Here is a 19,214-nt window from a genome sequence, read left to right on the forward strand (position 1 = left end):
TGGAAATTACTCTCAAAACAAAACAACAACTACGGGTTCAACCAAGGAGGGAATCGAAGGAATAATGGGTTCTATCAACAAAGAAATCAGAACAAGACACAGAACCAACAACAAACTCAGCAACAAAGCTCTAGTGGGAATTCTGGTCTTTAGACATATTTATTATTGCAATTTACGATGGAGACTAGAGCCTCTATTAAAACTCGAGAAACTCAAATGGAATAATTGGCTACTCAAGTGGAAAAACAAGTTCAAGGAAATTCACCTAGCACTAGTAAGGCAAAGGAAAAATAGCAATGTCAAGCAATTTCCTTGAGGAGTGGAAAGAGTTATGAGAGACCTAGTGACAAGCAACAAGTTGAAGAAGGGGTTCAGGATCAACGGGCACAGATACAGGCACCAAAGGAAAAGAAGACTACTGAGGGTCTTGCACCAAAAGAAGTTTCGCCTGCGATCAGCATAGATCACCATATTAAAATTCCTTACCCTCAAAGAGTCCACAAGAATAACCTCGACAATTAGTTTTCAAAATTTCTTGAAATATTTAGGAAGTTGCACATTAATATTCCATTTGTGGAAGCCTTAGAGCAAATGCCAACTTACCTGAAGTTCATGAAAGAAATTTTAGCTAAGAAAAGGAAGTTGGAAGAATTCGAGACAGTGGCACTCACTGAGGAGTGCAGTGCAATTTTGCAGAAGAAACTACTGCCCAAGCTTAAAGATTTGTGTAGTTTCAATATTTCATGCTCTATAGGGGGTTCGGTGGAAACTAAAGCTCTATGTGATCTGGGAGCAAGCATTAATCTAATGCCATTGTCTGTCTTCAAAAGGCTAGGATTGGGAAAAGCAAAGCCCACAACAGTGACTTTACAACTGGCGGATCGTTCTTTGACTCATCCTCGTGGGATAATTGAAGATGTACTGGTGAAGGTTGGTAAGTTTATCTTCCCTGTAGATTTCCTAATTCTTGATATGGAGGAAGATTCAACTATTCCCATTATTTTGGGAAGACCATTCTTAGCCACGGGCCGAGCATTAATAGATGTTCAAAAGGGGGAGTTAAAGTTGCGAGTGCAAGATGAAGAGGTCAATTTTAATGTATTTTCCTCAACCGACATTCCTACCTGTTGCAAGATTGAGATGGTGAAGGGTTCTTTTGTTAAAGCTGATAAGAAGAGAGCAAAGCCTAAAGAACGACTTCGAACGATTCAGCGTTGTTGGAAAAGATTGATGTGTCGTAATTCTAAAAGTGAACTTACTCTTGTGCAAAACTCTAAAATTAGCAACATTGGATGTCAATTTTCTTCATTTGGTACAAGGACCCTATTGGATGCAAGAGATGGACTTGATCCAATTTGAAGCAGTATTGAGGCCAAACCCCTTCTGGTGGGGGTTCAGGTAAGTCCTTCTCACCTTGAATATTATATCACATTGGGGACAATGTGAATCTTTAGTTTGGGGGGAGGGATTTAAAAGTTTTTATGTTTTTACTGTCTTTGTTTTTAGTTAATTAATTAGTTTAGTTTTTTTTTTTAATTTTCATGTGGTGATAATTGAGCCGATATATTGATTGAACTGCTATTGTTTATTTGTGCAATGGATTGAAATTTAAACTGTGTGCTTAATTCATAAACTCTTTAGATTGAATTGGATGCCTTGTGAATTTTTTTTTTTTTTTGTTCTATAGATGTAAATTATTGATTTTTGGATACTATCACTTTTGTTCTACTTGGGTTTGTGGAATGTTTGCTTGACATGGAATAGAACTTGTGTGACTTACTCTCTTGAAGCGAAATCCTTGATGATTGTTGCTTGAAAAATGATTTAGGCAATTTTCTTTGGACCGATTGAGCCTCAAGCTTACCTGTAAAAATTTTGTCCTTAGTGTACCCAAAGTTGAGCCTTAGCTTGTTTCAAAATCTTAACCACTTAATTGAGCCTAATGTGTTTTCTTTAATTACTTTCATTCCCAATATACCTTATTATGCCATATGCTTTTAATTAAATTTGGGGAATGAAATGAGTGGGTATTATTTTGGCAGTAGGAGTTTGAGAAAGTTATGAGGAAGTGTCTTTATCTTCTCTAAAAAAAAATTAAATAAATTTACTAATGCTTCTCGTAAAAAAATAAATAAAGAAAAAAGAAGAAAAATATGGAATATTCCAATATCAAAAAGAGAAAAGAAAAAAAAACATGATGGTAGGCACATAAAGTGGAAGTTCTCAATCTCTTACAAGTTTTTTTTTTTTGGGTAAATTATGGATAATTGTAAGTGTTTGTTTGGTATGTTTTGCTTATGTTATAATAGAGCCTAAATGACCTTTTATCTACCTTTCACCTAAGCCATGACATTTCAACCGAAAAAGACGTTTTGATTCCAAGCAGGGGTTGTCGACATTAGTGGAGAGAGGTAGGTCATGCAAGCATATTGAACATCGTTTGGAGGAAGGTTGGTAAGAGTAGAATGAGTGTGATATGTTTTTCCAATTGAAGTGTTTTGCATCCTGACATAATTTTCTCTAACTTGTGCATCCAAGTTAGTTCCTAGAGTAGTTGAATTGAAATTCTGGTTGGTCAATTGATTGGAGTTGCACAGGTGGTAGTGGTAGTTTAATTATTTGGAGGCTCAGTTATCTGTCGTGTCGTTGTTGCTTTGTCTTAGTGTTTAGTTTTACTCGAGGGCGAGTAATGATCTAGTTTGGGGGAATTTGTTAGGCTAATTTTAGTCTAAGTTTCAGGTCGTATTTTCGGTTATTTTTCACTCTTTGTTTCTAGTTTTAGGGCTATTTTACGCTTGATTCTTTTGTTTCAGGTCCTCGGGTGTTTAAAGAAAGTATTTACAAGAATTAAGGACAAGTGGTGAAAGAATTGAGAAGAAAAACAAACAAGAAATTTTGCTGCCTAATCCCGTCACGACGGGTAAATATCCCGTCGCGACGGAGCTCCACTGACGGGATTTTTGGGCAGTTTCGTAATATCACGAATTTTAAAGATGAGACTTGGTTTAAATAGAGGGAGTTCGTGAAAATTGAGATTCATTCAGATTTGGAGCCCTAGAAACAAAGGAGGAGGCTAGAAGAGCGGCTTGTGGCGACTCGGATCAATTGCTTCAACTAGTTCTTGTTGGAAATATTTTACTAGGATCTAGATTTACTACCAAGTATGTTTCATTAAACTCCTAATATGAATTCTAAAACAATGAAATAAAAACATATAAAGTTTAGGAAACCTTACGTTGGGTGCAGCGGGATATAGTGACTCCTTCCGTTCAGATCTCTAGCCCTTGATTCCTTTCTGTAGCAGAACATAATCAAGATCTGAACCTCGATCTCTTTCTCTCCTTCCTTTGATGCTGATTCTCCTTCTTCATTGGATTCTACACAATCTTCAACACTATGATTGAGATACCGCTTGATGTGTGTGGGCTCTACTCATTCACTCAAAGCTATTTCGAAATTGAAGAGAAGAAAAGAGAAGAGAAGTGGTGGCTAGAAGTTTTCTCTGAAAGGAATGAGATGCTTGTGCATAGTTTCCTGAAACCTTCACTTTCTATTTATAGAATGCCATCTAGGTTTAGGTTAGAATTGTATGGCATTAAAATAATGAAAAATATAAATGGTAAATCCTATACAAAGTGGCCGACCATATAAGGGAAATGGGCCTCACTTTGCAACTTTCCCATTTTGTCATTTTTCAATCCCATTTTCTCAAAATGCCAATTTTCCAATTTAACCATTTAAATGTCAATTCTAATTATTTAATAACTAAAAATTAATTATTAAATAATATTTTTATTTAATATATTTATTAATTTAGACATATAAAGTCTCTTAATTAATAAATGAACCTAAAATCTCTTTTGTTCACAATTTCACCCTTGCTTAGTGAAAATTCATAAACTAGACATAGTCTAACTTTAGAATTATAATTGATTAATCAAAATCAATTAACTGAGTCTAACAAGCAGTATGGTATCAACTAGTATGGGGACCATGGGCCTATATAACCGAGCTTCCAATAAGTCGAACTGAATTTACCAAATAAATTCCCTAACTTATTAATTCCTTATTAAATCCACACTTAGAACTTGGAATTGCACTCTCAGTCATATAGAACGCTCTATATGTTCCACGACATAGATACGCTATTAGTTATCCATTGTTATAATCCTAATTTGATCAATGACCTTCTAATAGATGATCTACATTGAATAGGAACTAAATTACCGTTACACCTTCAATGTATTTTATCCTTAAAACACTTAGCTCCGTATAAATGATATTTCAGCGAAGTGAAATGAGATCTCCACCATTTATCACTGTTTAGCCAAGCTCGAAGGATATCATCGTTTCACTTCTAAATTCCTATAGAAGTTATAGACTCCATATTTATGTTAGCGCTCCCACTCAATTATATTATCATGTTCCCAAAATGTACGTATCACCCTGACCCAAAAGTAGACTTATCTAACAAATCAAAGAACATGTATAATACTCTTGAGATCGAACCTAACCATATCAGGATTAAGATCATTTGATCTAGGATCAACAGGTGATATTGAATTGAAAAGATATTACGGTAAATTTTAACAAATCTAATAAAAGTTCAATATCGGTCCCTTTCAATGTATACTCCCATACATCCGATACTAGTAAACTTTGCCAATGCCCTGGAAAGGACATAACACTTATCCAAGGTGTAAGAATACCTATCGCTGATTATATCATCCCAGTCTAAATCTAGTGAACTGACAAATCAGGGAATAAACTTTCGAACATATAATTAAGATTATATTCCACTGTGCTGACAACACTAACTCATTAACAAATTCATATGTTTTGGACTTAAATAGAATTCATACATTATATGCATATAATCATGAAATAAATCATGTGAACCATGCAACATAAAATGTTATTTCTGATATTTATTAATAAGTAAATCTGATTATATTGAAATGGGTTTTATTTAGGGCACAAAACCCAACAAACTCCCACTTGCACTAATAAAAAACAAAATGTGCATTTCAAATAATCTCAACACCTTGATTATACAAATCAAGTGTAGTAGTAGTATACTCCTCGTAATAGGATCTTACAGGTTGTATTAACCACAACCTTTTCTCCACCATTACTCTTCCTTAATCACAAAATCCTTGATATTGTAAAATTCCTCTCTATATGTCTACTCTCTTGGGATACTGGATTCTATACTTTTGGCAACTACTTTTTGGTTAATCAGGAAATAACACTAGTAGTTAAGACAAGTTGGAACGGGGCCACAAATGTATAGAACTTTCCTTAGACTGAATAAGTACCTTTCCTACATCTTTAACATTCAGTCTCTCTCTGGTAGACCTAGAGACTTCAGATAGGTTTTTACACTTCTCCAAAATCACTACTCCACCCCCCGAGTAATCACCATCCTATCGGCAGACTTTCTAGCACAAAGGCAAATCTCAAAATTTGATGTGGTGTAGTCTATGAGTTTTAAACACACCCTTATCGACTAACATATAGTTCCTCTTCTTAATCTTAAGATTTACTTGATTGTCGTCCAATGTTCCTCTCCTGGATTAATCTGATACCTACTCATTACTCCCACTCAACAGCAGGTGTCTGGTCTACGGCATACTAAAGCATATCTGAGACCTCTCACTGTTGATTTAAGAAATACTTTCATGGCTTTATCTTTTCTGGAATAGTTGAGACTTTTCCTTAAAATCTGTGTCTAGAAGTCGAGAAGCTTCTATAGATTGCCATTACAAAGAAAATGCTTTTGCATCTTACTAAAGTAAGCTGCTTGCACTTGAGTAAGTAATTACTAGGTATACCATAAGTTATAGGTTCAGATAATTTCAAACCTATAATACTAGGAACAGGAAGTTTTGTTAAGTCCATTGAATAGACTTATTAACGAAAATTTCCTTTTATGTCCTTGTAATAGAAAACTTTAGGTTACTCCACGTGAATGGATCAAACCATAGTTCTATTAGCTTTTCTTCTTAGTTTCTTATCTTGACAATCCATTACTTGTTTAAACTCACAATGGATTTTAATCACTAGTGTCTTCCAAGTCATAAGAAGAGTGAGTTCCTTGAAACCCTCCCACTACGAGAAGGTACCGTGAATTATGTCTAAGAAAACTACATGGTATTGACCTCTTCGGCTGTGTCAAGACAACAGAGGCAGTGGGATCATCTTGTATCCTATAACATGATAGAACACTTACGGAATAAAAAAAAATATCTCCTTTATTTGTTACTTTGTTTTTCACACTTAGTCATTTTCTTAGAAAAGTAGTACTTGTTTAGACAAACACTTTCTTATCTATTGACTATGGGATGTTCCACCCCTAATCACTTAGAATAGCTAACAAACATGCAAACCATGGTTAACAGTTATAGATTTTCTTAATATTTTGATTAGGTCATCCATGAATCTAGTAATGATTTACATTAAGTAACCAACCATTTCATCATTCTGAAATTGTATTACCATAGAAGGAATTAGGCAACGACTAGTAACTAATCAATATGCAACTTGAATTTATGGGGAGGTAAGTTTGGATATAATTCAAAATCAACTTAATGATCTTTGAATTGCATATCTACTAACTATTTCTCCACCCTTATCAGTTTGCAAGATCTTTAACCACTTACCTTAATGGTTTTTCACCATTGCTAGAAATTCATGAAATTTTTCAAACATTTCAAATTTCTTTTGCATAAGGTAATATCTAGAGTAATCGTTTTAAGAATACAACGAAAACTCATATCCACCCCTGAATGTTCATCCATCTGCGAATGAGATGAACTTACTTTCAGTGGATTTAGGCATACTAACTCTTTGTAGAGAATGATCTTGTCAAAACCACTATGAACAAGATACAAATGCCATAGATTTAAAAAATATGTGGTTGTATCTTTTGATAACTTAGGTTTAGTTACATCAAAGAGTTCTTAGAATAGTGCAAGTGGATTCTGGTCACAGAATACTAAACTCATATTCCATACTAACATACAGTTTGAATCCATTGCTAGAAAATGGTTATTAAACACTTGTGAAAGTGTAACTGTATAATGAGTAATTCTTTCTTGGACCACCACTACTAATTTAACTCTAAGTCTGATTTGCCCATACAAGTAGGAGATTTTTAAGATTGAGGATTTATATCATTTTGGGATAGAATTTCAGGAATATAATCATATGCGTCATTTAATTTCTTAAGATAAAATATAGAATGCCATTAAATTATTTATAGACCATTCATCCAATGATATGTTATTGAGCTAATTCGAAATGACATTAATTTCTTGATGTTTGTGAAATTCTGGAAAAAATAATTGATTTTCTGTTTCTGGAATTATTTTTATTGGATATTTTCGAAAAAATAAAGCAATTTACTTTTTTACAGAACTCGATTTCGATTTTATATGAATTAGTTATGAATTTTTGAAAATCGGGAAAAATCTGGGTGGTGATCACCCTTCCCACGCGCGCGGAAGGGCTGCTTGCAGGGTCCCAGCGCCGTGGAAACTCGGCAGATCACTCCTCCTGTGCGCGCGGGGGGTATGCTGTGCATACCAACCGTACAGCGTGCAATTTTTTTCGTTTTCTTCGATTTTTCATGCTATTTCATGGAATTAACTTCCAATTTTTTGTGTAGTTTTGTATTTTGATTTTTAATTTTCATATTTCAAATCTAATTATCAGAAATAAAATAATTTAATTTTTCAAAATTAATTTTAGATATTAGTGTAATTTGAATTTGAAAATAGGTCAAAATCAATTTTGCTTACCTCTTTTGTTTACTATAATCATGGCATTTTAAAAAGGGAAATAAGATAATTTTGTTAACTTTTAAATTTTGTTATTTTTTTTATAATTAAATTATAAAATCAGAAAATGGTATGTATTTATCATTTTCTATTTTATTGAATATTTAATTTATTAAATAACATGAAGTTTAAAAGGTAAGTTAGCAATTTTTTTTTTTGAAATGATATTTAGGTTACTTGAAACATAATTTTTCAAAATTGTAGGTTTAATTTTAAATATTATTTTATTTCATTTTAAAATCCGAAAATATTTTTTTTATTATTTAATTATTTTCGAAATATATTTAATATTTTAAATTAAATAAATCCTACATCCAACTATCCAAATCTAACTTGTTGCAGGAGTATGTGTTTTAGATTGTTTGTAAGTTTTTCTAAAACCTATTATCGCTTGATCTAAATTGCCATGGTTAACTTGTTGACAGACTTAATCATCTGATTTTAACCCATGGTTCAATTGTCAATATGTCAAGTAAATAATTTGCAACAGATAAATTTTACATTCTTCTTTCATATGTGTATGACCTAGTAACATGATAGTGTCCATCCAAATCTGTGTGCCTGAGTGAGCCTATATGTTTATTTTATTATAGATGCATATAGGTTGTTGCTAAATAAAATGTCACACCCTGATAGATTTTATTTAGGTCCATTTAGTTTATGGACCTATTCAATTAATAACAGTTATTCATTTTAAGGTTAAATTCCTCTCTTTTAGGCCTTGTGTGAGAGATGGGGGCCAATAGAAGTGGATACGACATACTGAACCCAACTCCCCCTCACATGAACTACCCCAATTGTGAAGGCCCATATGCCTGATTTGAATAAATGTACTAGGTTAATTAAATTAGTTTAACCTAATAAAATTAATTAGCAACATAATTAACTTTTAAAATATATGAAATTTATTTTCATTTTAATATTTTAAAGTTAATTTTAAGAAAAACACTCTTAGTTTAAGGTATTATTTCTAGATAAACTATTTGTATTTTTCTTGTATTTAATTAAATAAAGAATTTTAACTAACTAGATTCTTTCTGAAACTTACTTTTATTATTTCATTAAATATTCATATTTAAGTTATAAATTAGTTATTACTAATTTTCCTTATTAACTTAAATTTGAATATCTTTTGAATTTAATATTAAGTTGAAGAATTCTAGGAATTAGTTATTGAAGATTCTTAAGATATTTTTTAAGTTGTTTTTAAACTTAAAATGGAATATTCTTAAATTAGGTAGTTACCACCTAATTTTGATATTTAATTAAATTTTATTTGAAAATTTTTAAGTTGCTTATTTTAGATACTTTCTATAACTTAAATTTGATATTTTTGAAATCTTGAAAAGATACTTAGTTAAATTAAGATATTTTCTAGATAGTTATTTCTATACTAGTTATTATTTCTAATAGTAAAATAGGAAAATATCATTGATTGTGAAAATAATTCTTTAATAATTAATTTTGGTACAATTCAAGTTAAGGATATTTTTCCTAGTATTAAACTAGAAATTAATAATTAAGTCTTCTCTATACTTAGTTATTTATTTCTTGAATTTAATACATTTAATTAAATTGAAAATTAAATATCTAAGTTGATTTTCATAATGATACTTAAATATTGTTATTTTCATGATATTTAATTAAATAAAAATTATTTTAAGTTGGTTATTTTTATAACAACTTAAATTTGAATAATTTTCAAAATATATTTTATTTTATTAATCAATATTTTTGAAATTGTATTTGATTATGCAACATGATTTTGAATTTATCTTGAAAAATAGATTAAAGTTGTATATTAATTATTTATTTAATTAATTTTTGAATCAACTTAAATCAATGATATTTTCATTTAATGATTAATAAAGGAACTAAAATATATTATTATTAGAAATTGAATTAACTGCTCAAAGGAAATCTAGTCAGAGAATATTCTTGCTTGAAGTATTTTTTTCTAGAAAAGATTAATTTATTTTTAATGTATTTCGAAAATTGTATAATTTTATATTTTTTCAAAATACAATATATATATATATTTATAGAAAATTTAAATTTGAGTTGCAAATTAATTTAAATTAATACAACTTAAATTAAGTAATTTTCTTAATATTTATTAGAAAATTAATACTAAGATGGAAATAACTCATTTTATTTTCTTAACCATCTAAGTTTAATTTTATAAATATTAAATTAAATTTTATTTAGAATTTTATTCTAAATTCAAAATTTAATTAAATAAATATATATTTAAAATAAATAAATAATAGAAGAAAATACATTTTAAATAATGAGCTTTATTATTGTTAAGATATTCAATCTCCATTGTTGGTTTTACATAGCTATTGTTTTAGTGAGTAATTGTAACACCCTAACTAACATAGGCGTATTACGTGATTTTTAAACATGCTGTGCAGCTCGTTGCTAATCAACGAGGTTTATGGAAAACGTGATTAATTAAAATTTTTGCTTTTTAATTAAACTTATAAAATAATAGTACAAAAGACTCGGGATCCCGATTATAAAATCATTTACAAAAGTTTACTGTTCATACAAAATAATTGTCGCCTAGCGACTAGTTACAAAAATCAGCCTTGCTGTCCCGAGGATCGTACGCTCCAGGCCTAACCGCCCCGACATGTACAATCTTCACAAGCTCGTTCACGGTCCATCAGCTTTAGCCTTGCCTTTACCTACACATAAACGTAGAACTGTGAGTCGACAGACTCAGTAAGAAAAGCATAATAATACTCATACATAAATCCCGGTCATGATCAGACGCCCATACCCGTGATCACAACCCTAACTGCCGTGTCCAACACGATACTGAGTCCCGCTACTGCCGTGTCCAACACGGTACTGAGCCACTACTGCCGTGTCTAACACGGTACTGAGTTCTGAACGTTCATAGGGACGGTACTATTGACACGTAACAGCCTGATCGGTCGAACTGGTCATACTCCGGCTGCTGGTCATACTCCAGCCTGTACCGACGTGTTACTATATCCACCTGATCGGTTGAACCGGTCATACTCCGGCTGCTGGTCATACTCCAGCCTGTACCGACGGGATACGTCAATAGTACGGAACCACCAACCAAGTGTCAGCCTGATCGGTCGAACCGGTCATACTCCGAGTTGGTCATACTCCGGCTGTCTGAGCGTGACACAGTATCCGCCTGATCGGTCGAACCGGTCATACTCCGGCTGCTGGTCATACTCCAGCCTGTACTGACGGGATACGGTTGGATGGCTCGAAGACAACATACATAACTAATGTAATCTAACAGGCTTCCTACATGCTCGCTAAACATGTAATCTACATATGCATACTGTTATACTAATCTTACCTGGATTCCGAATTCAGGTGTGCCGGTCAACCTGACTGGAACTTTAGCTGAGCGGCGGATTATAGGCTCCTAAACCATAAAAATCACAACACTATGAGTGACACGCTAAATCACTTCCCGTGGACTTAAACGAGGAACTAAAAGTATCCCTATCGATAAAAAGCATGGCAATACCCCCTAAAACATAAAAACGAGGAAAACTAGGGTTTCAGAAAATTCCCCAACCGGCAGACCGATTGCCCAACAGGAATTCCGGTTCTAGAAAATTTAGAACCCCCATCCGGAATTCCAGATGCACAACCGGAATTCCGGTTCCTCGCAGGCAGCAAACATAAAAATTCATAACTTTCACAATTCGACTCCAAATCAATTCAAACCTTCCAGACCTATTCCATATGGCCCAAAGAACATTTCTAAGGCACCAAAACCACCCAGATTGCACCATAGCAAAAAGTACCATTAAAGCTCAAGCTTTGAGTTCTAAACTCAAACTTGAGTAAAATCACCTAACATGCATTCAAACCAACTTAAATCCTCTTAAACAAGCATATTATAACCTCTGAAAACAACTAAAAACATCAAGCAACATCACAGCAACAGATTATACAATTTCTTTCAAAAATCATATATTTAGCTTAGAAAAATCATAACTTTAAACAAGATAGCAAGCATGCATTAAAACCTAGATAATCCATTCATTTTAAACCTAATTCAGCTTCTGTAAACAACATAAAAACATAGCAACAACAGCCACAAATTTATGCATGCATCATACCATTTTCATCTTAAAAACTTCAAGAAACATTAAGGAAGGATGAAGAAGGCTTACTAGCAAATAGAGATCACAAAATCTGCTCAAAATGAGCTTGAATCACCAAGGAAAATTCCACCTCCTTGCTGCTCAAGGAGGGCCGAAAAGAGAGAGTGCTTGAGAGAAAAGAGCTTTGAAATTTCTATTTTTTTCTAAGTGTAGAGTTTTGTAAAAATGAAATAACAACCCACTTAACATAAAACAATATTATTTCAGCCAAATAAATCATAAATAACATTTATTTTTCATTTAATAAAAAATCACTAAAAGACAAAATCTCATTGGGGCAAAAAGACCATTTTGCCCCTCCACACTAAAATCACATAAAACACATTAAAGGGGTATTTTTGGGAAATTCTAAATTCCCGGCCATTCCCGACATTCCCAATGTCTAATAAACTGCCCCAAACTACTAACATACTAAGTTGTGATTTCTACTGAGCCAAACACCGAGTTCCAAAATACCGGGCACCGGAAATGCAAAATATGAAAACTACTGAATGACATAGCAATGCATTTCTGAATTCAATAAATAACAGTATAATAAATTATTTAAATGGCTATAAATAATTTCATAATTAATCATGATTAACTACTAATTTCCAAATTAAACTAAGCGGTCTTTACAACTATCCCCCCCTTAAAAGGATTTCGTCCCCGAAATCTAACCTGAATAACTCTGGATATTGAGCTCTCATATATGACTCTAGCTCCCAGGTGGCTTCCTCCACCTTGCTGTTTCTCCAGAGAACTTTGACCAACGCTATGGTCTTATTCCGAAGGACTTTATCCTTTCTATCCAGGATCTGCACTGGCTGTTCCTCATAAGTCATGTCTGGCTGCAGTTCTAGGCTCTCATAAGTGAGTATATGAGAGGGATCTGAAACGTATTTTCTCAACATCGAGACATGGAATATGTTGTGAACTGCTGATAAGGCTGCCCCGATATGCCACTTGACCTATCTTCTCGAGAATCTCGAAAGGTCCTGTAAATCTAGGGCATAACTTGCCTCTTTTCCTGAAACGTTTATCCCCTTCATCGGAGATACCCGTAAAAACACATGGTCCCCTACTTGGAACTCAACATCTCTGCGTTTCGGATCCGCGTAACTCTTCTGTCTGCTCTGTGAGGCAAGCATTCTAGCTTTTATCTTCTCTATTGCCTCATTGGTCCGCTGCACTGACTCTGGACCTAAGTATTTCCTCTTCCCTGTCTCATCCCAGTGGATGGGAGATCTACACTTCCTACCGTATAACAGTTCATAGGGAGCCATCCCTATCGTACTCTGGTAACTGTTGTTGTAAGAAAATTCTATTAACGGTAGATACTTATTCCATGAGACTTCAAAGTCCATAACACAGGCTCTCAACATGTCCTCCAATATCTGAATTGTCCTTTCGGACTGACCATCTGTCTGAGGATGGAATGCTGTACTAAATTTCAGCTTTGTACCCATTGCCCGTTGCAAACTTTGCCAAAATTTGGCGGTGAACTTCGGATCCCTGTCCGAAACTATAGACTTCGGTACCGCGTGAAGTCTTACTATCTCTCTGACATACAACTCTGCCAACTGATCTACTGTAAATGTTGTTCTAACCGGCAGAGAATGAGCAGATTTCGTAAATCGATCCACCACTACCCAGATGGAATCAAATAAACCTGTGGTCCTAGGTAACCCGACCACAAAATCCATCGTGATATCTTCCCATTTCCATTCTGGTAGGGTTAGAGGCTGCAACAACCCTGCTGGTCTCTGATGTTCAGCCTTAATCTGCTGACAGGTGAGGCATCTCGATACGAATTCTACCAAATTCTTCTTCATACCGCTCCACCAGAAGTACGGTTTGAGATCTTGGTACATCTTAGTGGTGCCGGGATGCAGAGAATACGGGGTAGAATGAGCCTCCTCAAAGATCTCACTCCTAAGTTCCACACTATTCGGAACACAAACCCTGGCTTTATACAAAAGCATCCCGCTGTCTTACACTAAAAAGTCTTTGGCTTGACCAGCCAACACCTCATCTCTGATCTTCACTAACTCTAGATCCGTCATCTGAGCGACTTTTATTCTTTCCAACAGATCAGATTGCAGCGTTAAGTTGTGAAGCTGACCTACCGCAAACTCAATGCTGGATCTAACCATATCCTCTGCTAGTTGAGGTGAGATCTGAACCATACTAGCTACTTGCCCGAGACCCTTTCTGCTCAGGGCATCGACCACTACATTGGCTTTTCCGGGGCGATAGAGGATCTTACAGTCGTAATCTTTCACTAATTCCAACCAACGTCTCTGTCTCATGTTCAAATCTTTCTGAGTAAAGAAATATTTGAGACTTTTATGGTCGGTATAGATTTCACACTTTTCCCCGTAAAGATAATGCCGCCAAATCTTCAGTGCGAAAAACCATTGCGGCCAACTCTAGATCATGAGTCGGGTATCGCTGTTCGTAATCCTTTAACTGACGGGAGGCATAAGCGATAACTCGATCGGCTTGCATCAACACACACCCCAGACCCTGTCTGGATGCATCACAATAAACTACAAACTTTTCATTGTCTGAAGGCAAAGCTAGCACTGGAGCGGTAATCAACCTCTGCTTTAGCTCCTGAAAACTAGCTTCGCACTTGTCTGACCAAATAAGTCGCTAATTCTTCTTTGTAAGCTCGGTTAGGGGCATAGAAATTTTTGAGAACCCTTCCACGAACCTACGGTAGTACCCAGCTAAACCCAAGAAGCTTCTGATCTCTGTCACTGTCTTCGGTCTCGGCCAATCCCTGACGGATTCGATCTTCTCGGGATCTACCTTGATCCCATCTTTGCTCACAAAGTGCCCTAGGAAGGACACCTGAGATAGCCAGAATTCACATTTCTTGAACTTGGCATAAAGCTTGTGTTCCCGAAGCCGTTGTAGTACCATCTGAAGATGTAATTCATGCTCCTCTTCTGATTGAGAGTACACGAGGATGTCGTCGATAAATACAATCACACAGATATCGAGGAAATCCTTGAATACTCTATTCATCAAGTCCATGAATGCTGTAGGAGCATTGGTTAGTCCGAATGACATAACCAGAAATTCGTAATGTCCATACCTAGTGCGGAAAGCTGTCTTCGGAATGTCCTCCTCTCAGATTCTCAACTGATGATAACCCGAACGGAGATCAATCTTAGAAAAGACCGTCTTCCCCTGAAGCTGATCGAACAAATCAGCGATCCTAGGTAATGGATATTTATTCTTCACCGTCAGCTTGTTCAATTCCCTGTAGTCGATGCACATCCTCATAGATCCATCTTTCTTCTTGACGAATAAAACCGGGGCTCCCCAGGGTGACACACTGGGCCGAATAAACCCTATGTCAAGCAACCCTTGGAGCTGAATCTTTAATTCCTTAAGTTCAGCTGGAGCCATTCTATCTGGGGCTTTGGAAACCGGTTCCACCCCTGGTGCCAAGTCTATCACGAAGTTAGTCTCCCGCTGAGGTGGTAACCCTGGAAGTTCTTCGGGAAAAACATCCAAAAATTCCCGAACCACCTTAATGTCCTCTGGCCGAATGGTATCTGGCCGAGTGGTGTCCACCACCACGGCCAGAAACCTTAAGCATCCACCATGCAATAATTCTCTAGCTGACATGGCCGAAATCATCGGGATCTGAGATCCCCGAACTAAACTAACAAACACAAACGGTTCTTAGCTTTTCGATTGGAAGATCACCATCTTCCTCTTGCAATCAATACTCACCGAATATTTAGATAGGAAATCCATTCCTAAAATAATATCGAACTCTACTAAACTCATCTCTATCGAGTCAGCACTTAACTCTCTACCATCTATCCTGATCGGTATAGACCTGATCCACCTGTTGGAGATAACCAACTCTCCGCCAGGTAAAAGGGTTCCAAACCCTGATTCATATCTATCATACGGTCTTTCCAATTTTCTAAAGACTCTGGCAGCCACACAAAACAACCTTGACCCAAGCACTCACCCGGAGGATGCCTCTTACTAATGAGACACTCCAGTAGGAATAACGGGTCTCAACACTACACTGACGACCGTCTTGATTCTGGTTCCCTCGGAACCTCTTGTTCTGCCCCGAGCCACCAGACGCAGTGGATGATTTCCTCCTCTAGTCCATGGCCGAACCACTACCTCCCCTGCTGAAACCTGACGCTGGAGGGGTAGGAGCCCCGCCACATACTGGAGTCCTAACTGATTCCACATACATCTAACTGCGCCCTCAGCTCACAGTGCTTTCTCCACCATCTCAGCATAGATGATCTTATCATCGGTAGTGATCATAAGGTCATACTCGATCTTCACATTAAGTCCATCCAGATATTTTTCTTTCTTATTGAAATTGGTTGGCACAAATCCTGAGGCTAACCTCGCCAACCGATTGAACTGAGTAGTATACTCGGTCACGCTCATATTCTCTCGCTGGGTTAGGTGAGCGAACTCTTTCCTCTTGGCGCTTCTGACCACCTCGTTATAATACTAGGCGTTGAAGAGTTCCTAGAACCTTTCCCTAGGTCATGGTGGTGACGTCATGGATCTGAGACACCATGTCCCACCAGACTAGAGCGTCTTCTTGAAACTGGAAGGTGGCACACACCACTCTGTCGTTCCCGGTGACACCCATAAAATTCAGAATTTTGGTGATCACCGTTAGCCACTGTTCGGCCTTCATTACATCTGGACCTCCCAAAAAGACCGGAGGTGCTTGCTTCCGGAACTGTTCCTACAAAGGTTCCATTCACTTTGCCGCTACCACTACTTCGGCCTGAGCAACAGGGGCGGGTGCCTCTGGAACTTCTGGCACCGGCACTGCAGGAGCACCCTGCTGCCGCAATCTCTGAATCTCATTATCTTGCTCCTCTATTCTGGCTTGCATTTCAGCAAACCTAACTTCCCAATTCTGAGCTTCCTGATTGACTTGGGCTGCCTGTGGCGAGTTGACATCACCCCGACCACGAGCCCTGCCCCTGGGACCTATACCTCGGCCCATAACACTTGGGGAAAACTGAGCTCCTTGACCTTGATCTGACCCGACTGAGATGCCCTGACTCCTAATATTTCGTCTGGCGTCCATCTAGTCTGAACAGCCTCGGAACCCCGAGTTGGCACTTCAGGTCACGATCATCAAGAGCTTACTAATGCCGCTTAATTTAGAAATTAAAAACGAAACATGCGCCTATTCTACTATCAGGCTACTAACATGCTTCCTAATAGGCTTTTCTTTTTCAAAAGTAAATAAATAAACTACTAAAGCAATAAAGGCTTACTAAACCGTGAAACGAGCTAACTGCTGATGATGATTGTACATGTTGTGACGATCTTCGGAAGACAACCTGGCGGCTCTGATACCAAATTGTAACACCCTAACTAACATAGGCGTATTACGTGATTTTTAAACATGCTGTGCAGCTCGTTGCTAATCAACGAGGTTTATGGAAAACGTGATTAATTAAAATTTTTGCTTTTTAATTAAACTTATAAAATAATATTACAAAAGACTCGGGATCCCGATTATAAAATCATTTACAAAAGTTTACTGTTCATACAAAATAATTGTCGCCCAGCGAATAGTTACAAAAATCAACCTTGCTGTCCCGAGGATCGTACGCTCTAGGCCTAACCGCCCCGACATGTACAATCTTCACAAGCTCGTTCACGGTCCATCAGCTTTAGCCTTGCCTTTACCTACACATAAACGTAGAACTGTGAGTCGACAGACTCAGTAAGAAAAGCATAATAATACTCATACATAAATCCCGGTCATGATCAGACGCCCATACCCCTGATCACAACCCTAACTGCCGTGTCCAACACGATACTGAGTCCCGCTACTGCCGTGTCCAACACGGTACTGAGCCACTACTGCCGTGTCCCACACGGTACTGAGTTCTGAACGGTCATAGGGACGGTACTATTGACACGTAACAGCCTGATCGGTCGAACCGGTCATACTCCGGCTACTGGTCATACTCTAGCCTGTACCGACGTGTTACTATATCCACCTGATCGGTCGAACCGGTCATACTCCGGCTGCTGGTCATACTCCAGCCTGTACCGACGGGATACGTCAATAGTATGGAACCACCAACCAAGTGTCAGCCTGATCGGTCGAACCGGTCATACTCCGGCTGCTGGTCATACTCCATCCTGTACTGACGGGATACGGTTGGATGGCTCGAAGCCAACATACATAACTAATGTAATCAAACAGGCTTCCTACATGCTCGCTAAACATGTAATCTACATATGCATACTGTTATACTAATCTTACCTGGATTCCGAATTCAGGTGTGTCTGTCAACCTGACTGGAACTTTAGCTGAGCGGCGGATTATAGGCTCCTAAACCATAAAAATCACAACACTATAAGTGACACGCTAAATCACTTCACGGGGACTTAAACTAGGAATTAAAAGTTTCCCTATCGATAAAAAGCATGGCAATACCCCCTAAAACATAAAAACGAGGAAAACTAGGGTTTTAGAAAATTCTCCAACCGGCAGACCGGTTGCCCAACCGAAATTCCGGTTCTGGAAAATTCAGAACCCCCATCCAGAATTCCGGATGCACAACCGGAATTTCGGTTCCTCGCAGGCAGCAAACATAAAAATTCATAACTTGCACAATTCGACTCCAAATCAATTCAAACCTTCCAGACCTATTCCATATGACCCAAAGAACATTTCTAAGGCACCAAAACCACCCAGATTGCACCATAGCAAAAAGTTCCATTAAAGCTCAAGCTTTGAGTTCTAAACTCAAACTTGAGTAAAATCACCTAACATGCATTCAAACCAACTTAAATCCTCTTAAACAAGCATATTATAACCTCTGAAAACAACTAAAAACATCAAGCAACATCACAGCAACAGATTATACAATTTCTTTCAAAAATCATATATTTGGCTTAGAAAAATCATAACTTTAAACAAGATAGAAAGCATGCATTAAAACCTAGATAATCCATTCATTTTAAACCTAATTAATCTTCTGTAGACAACATAAAAACATAGCAACAACAGCCACAAATTCATGCATGCATCATACCATTTTCATCTTAAAAACTTCAAGAAACATTAAGGAAGGATGAAGAAGGCTTACTAGCAAATAGAGATCACAAAATCTGCTCAAAATGAGCTTGAATCACCAAGGAAAATTCCACCTCCTTGCTGCTCAAGGAGGGCCGAAAAGAGAGA

This window comes from Cannabis sativa, chromosome 1 (assembly GCF_029168945.1).
Source record: "Cannabis sativa cultivar Pink pepper isolate KNU-18-1 chromosome 1, ASM2916894v1, whole genome shotgun sequence".
Taxonomy (NCBI): Eukaryota; Viridiplantae; Streptophyta; class Magnoliopsida; order Rosales; family Cannabaceae; genus Cannabis; species Cannabis sativa.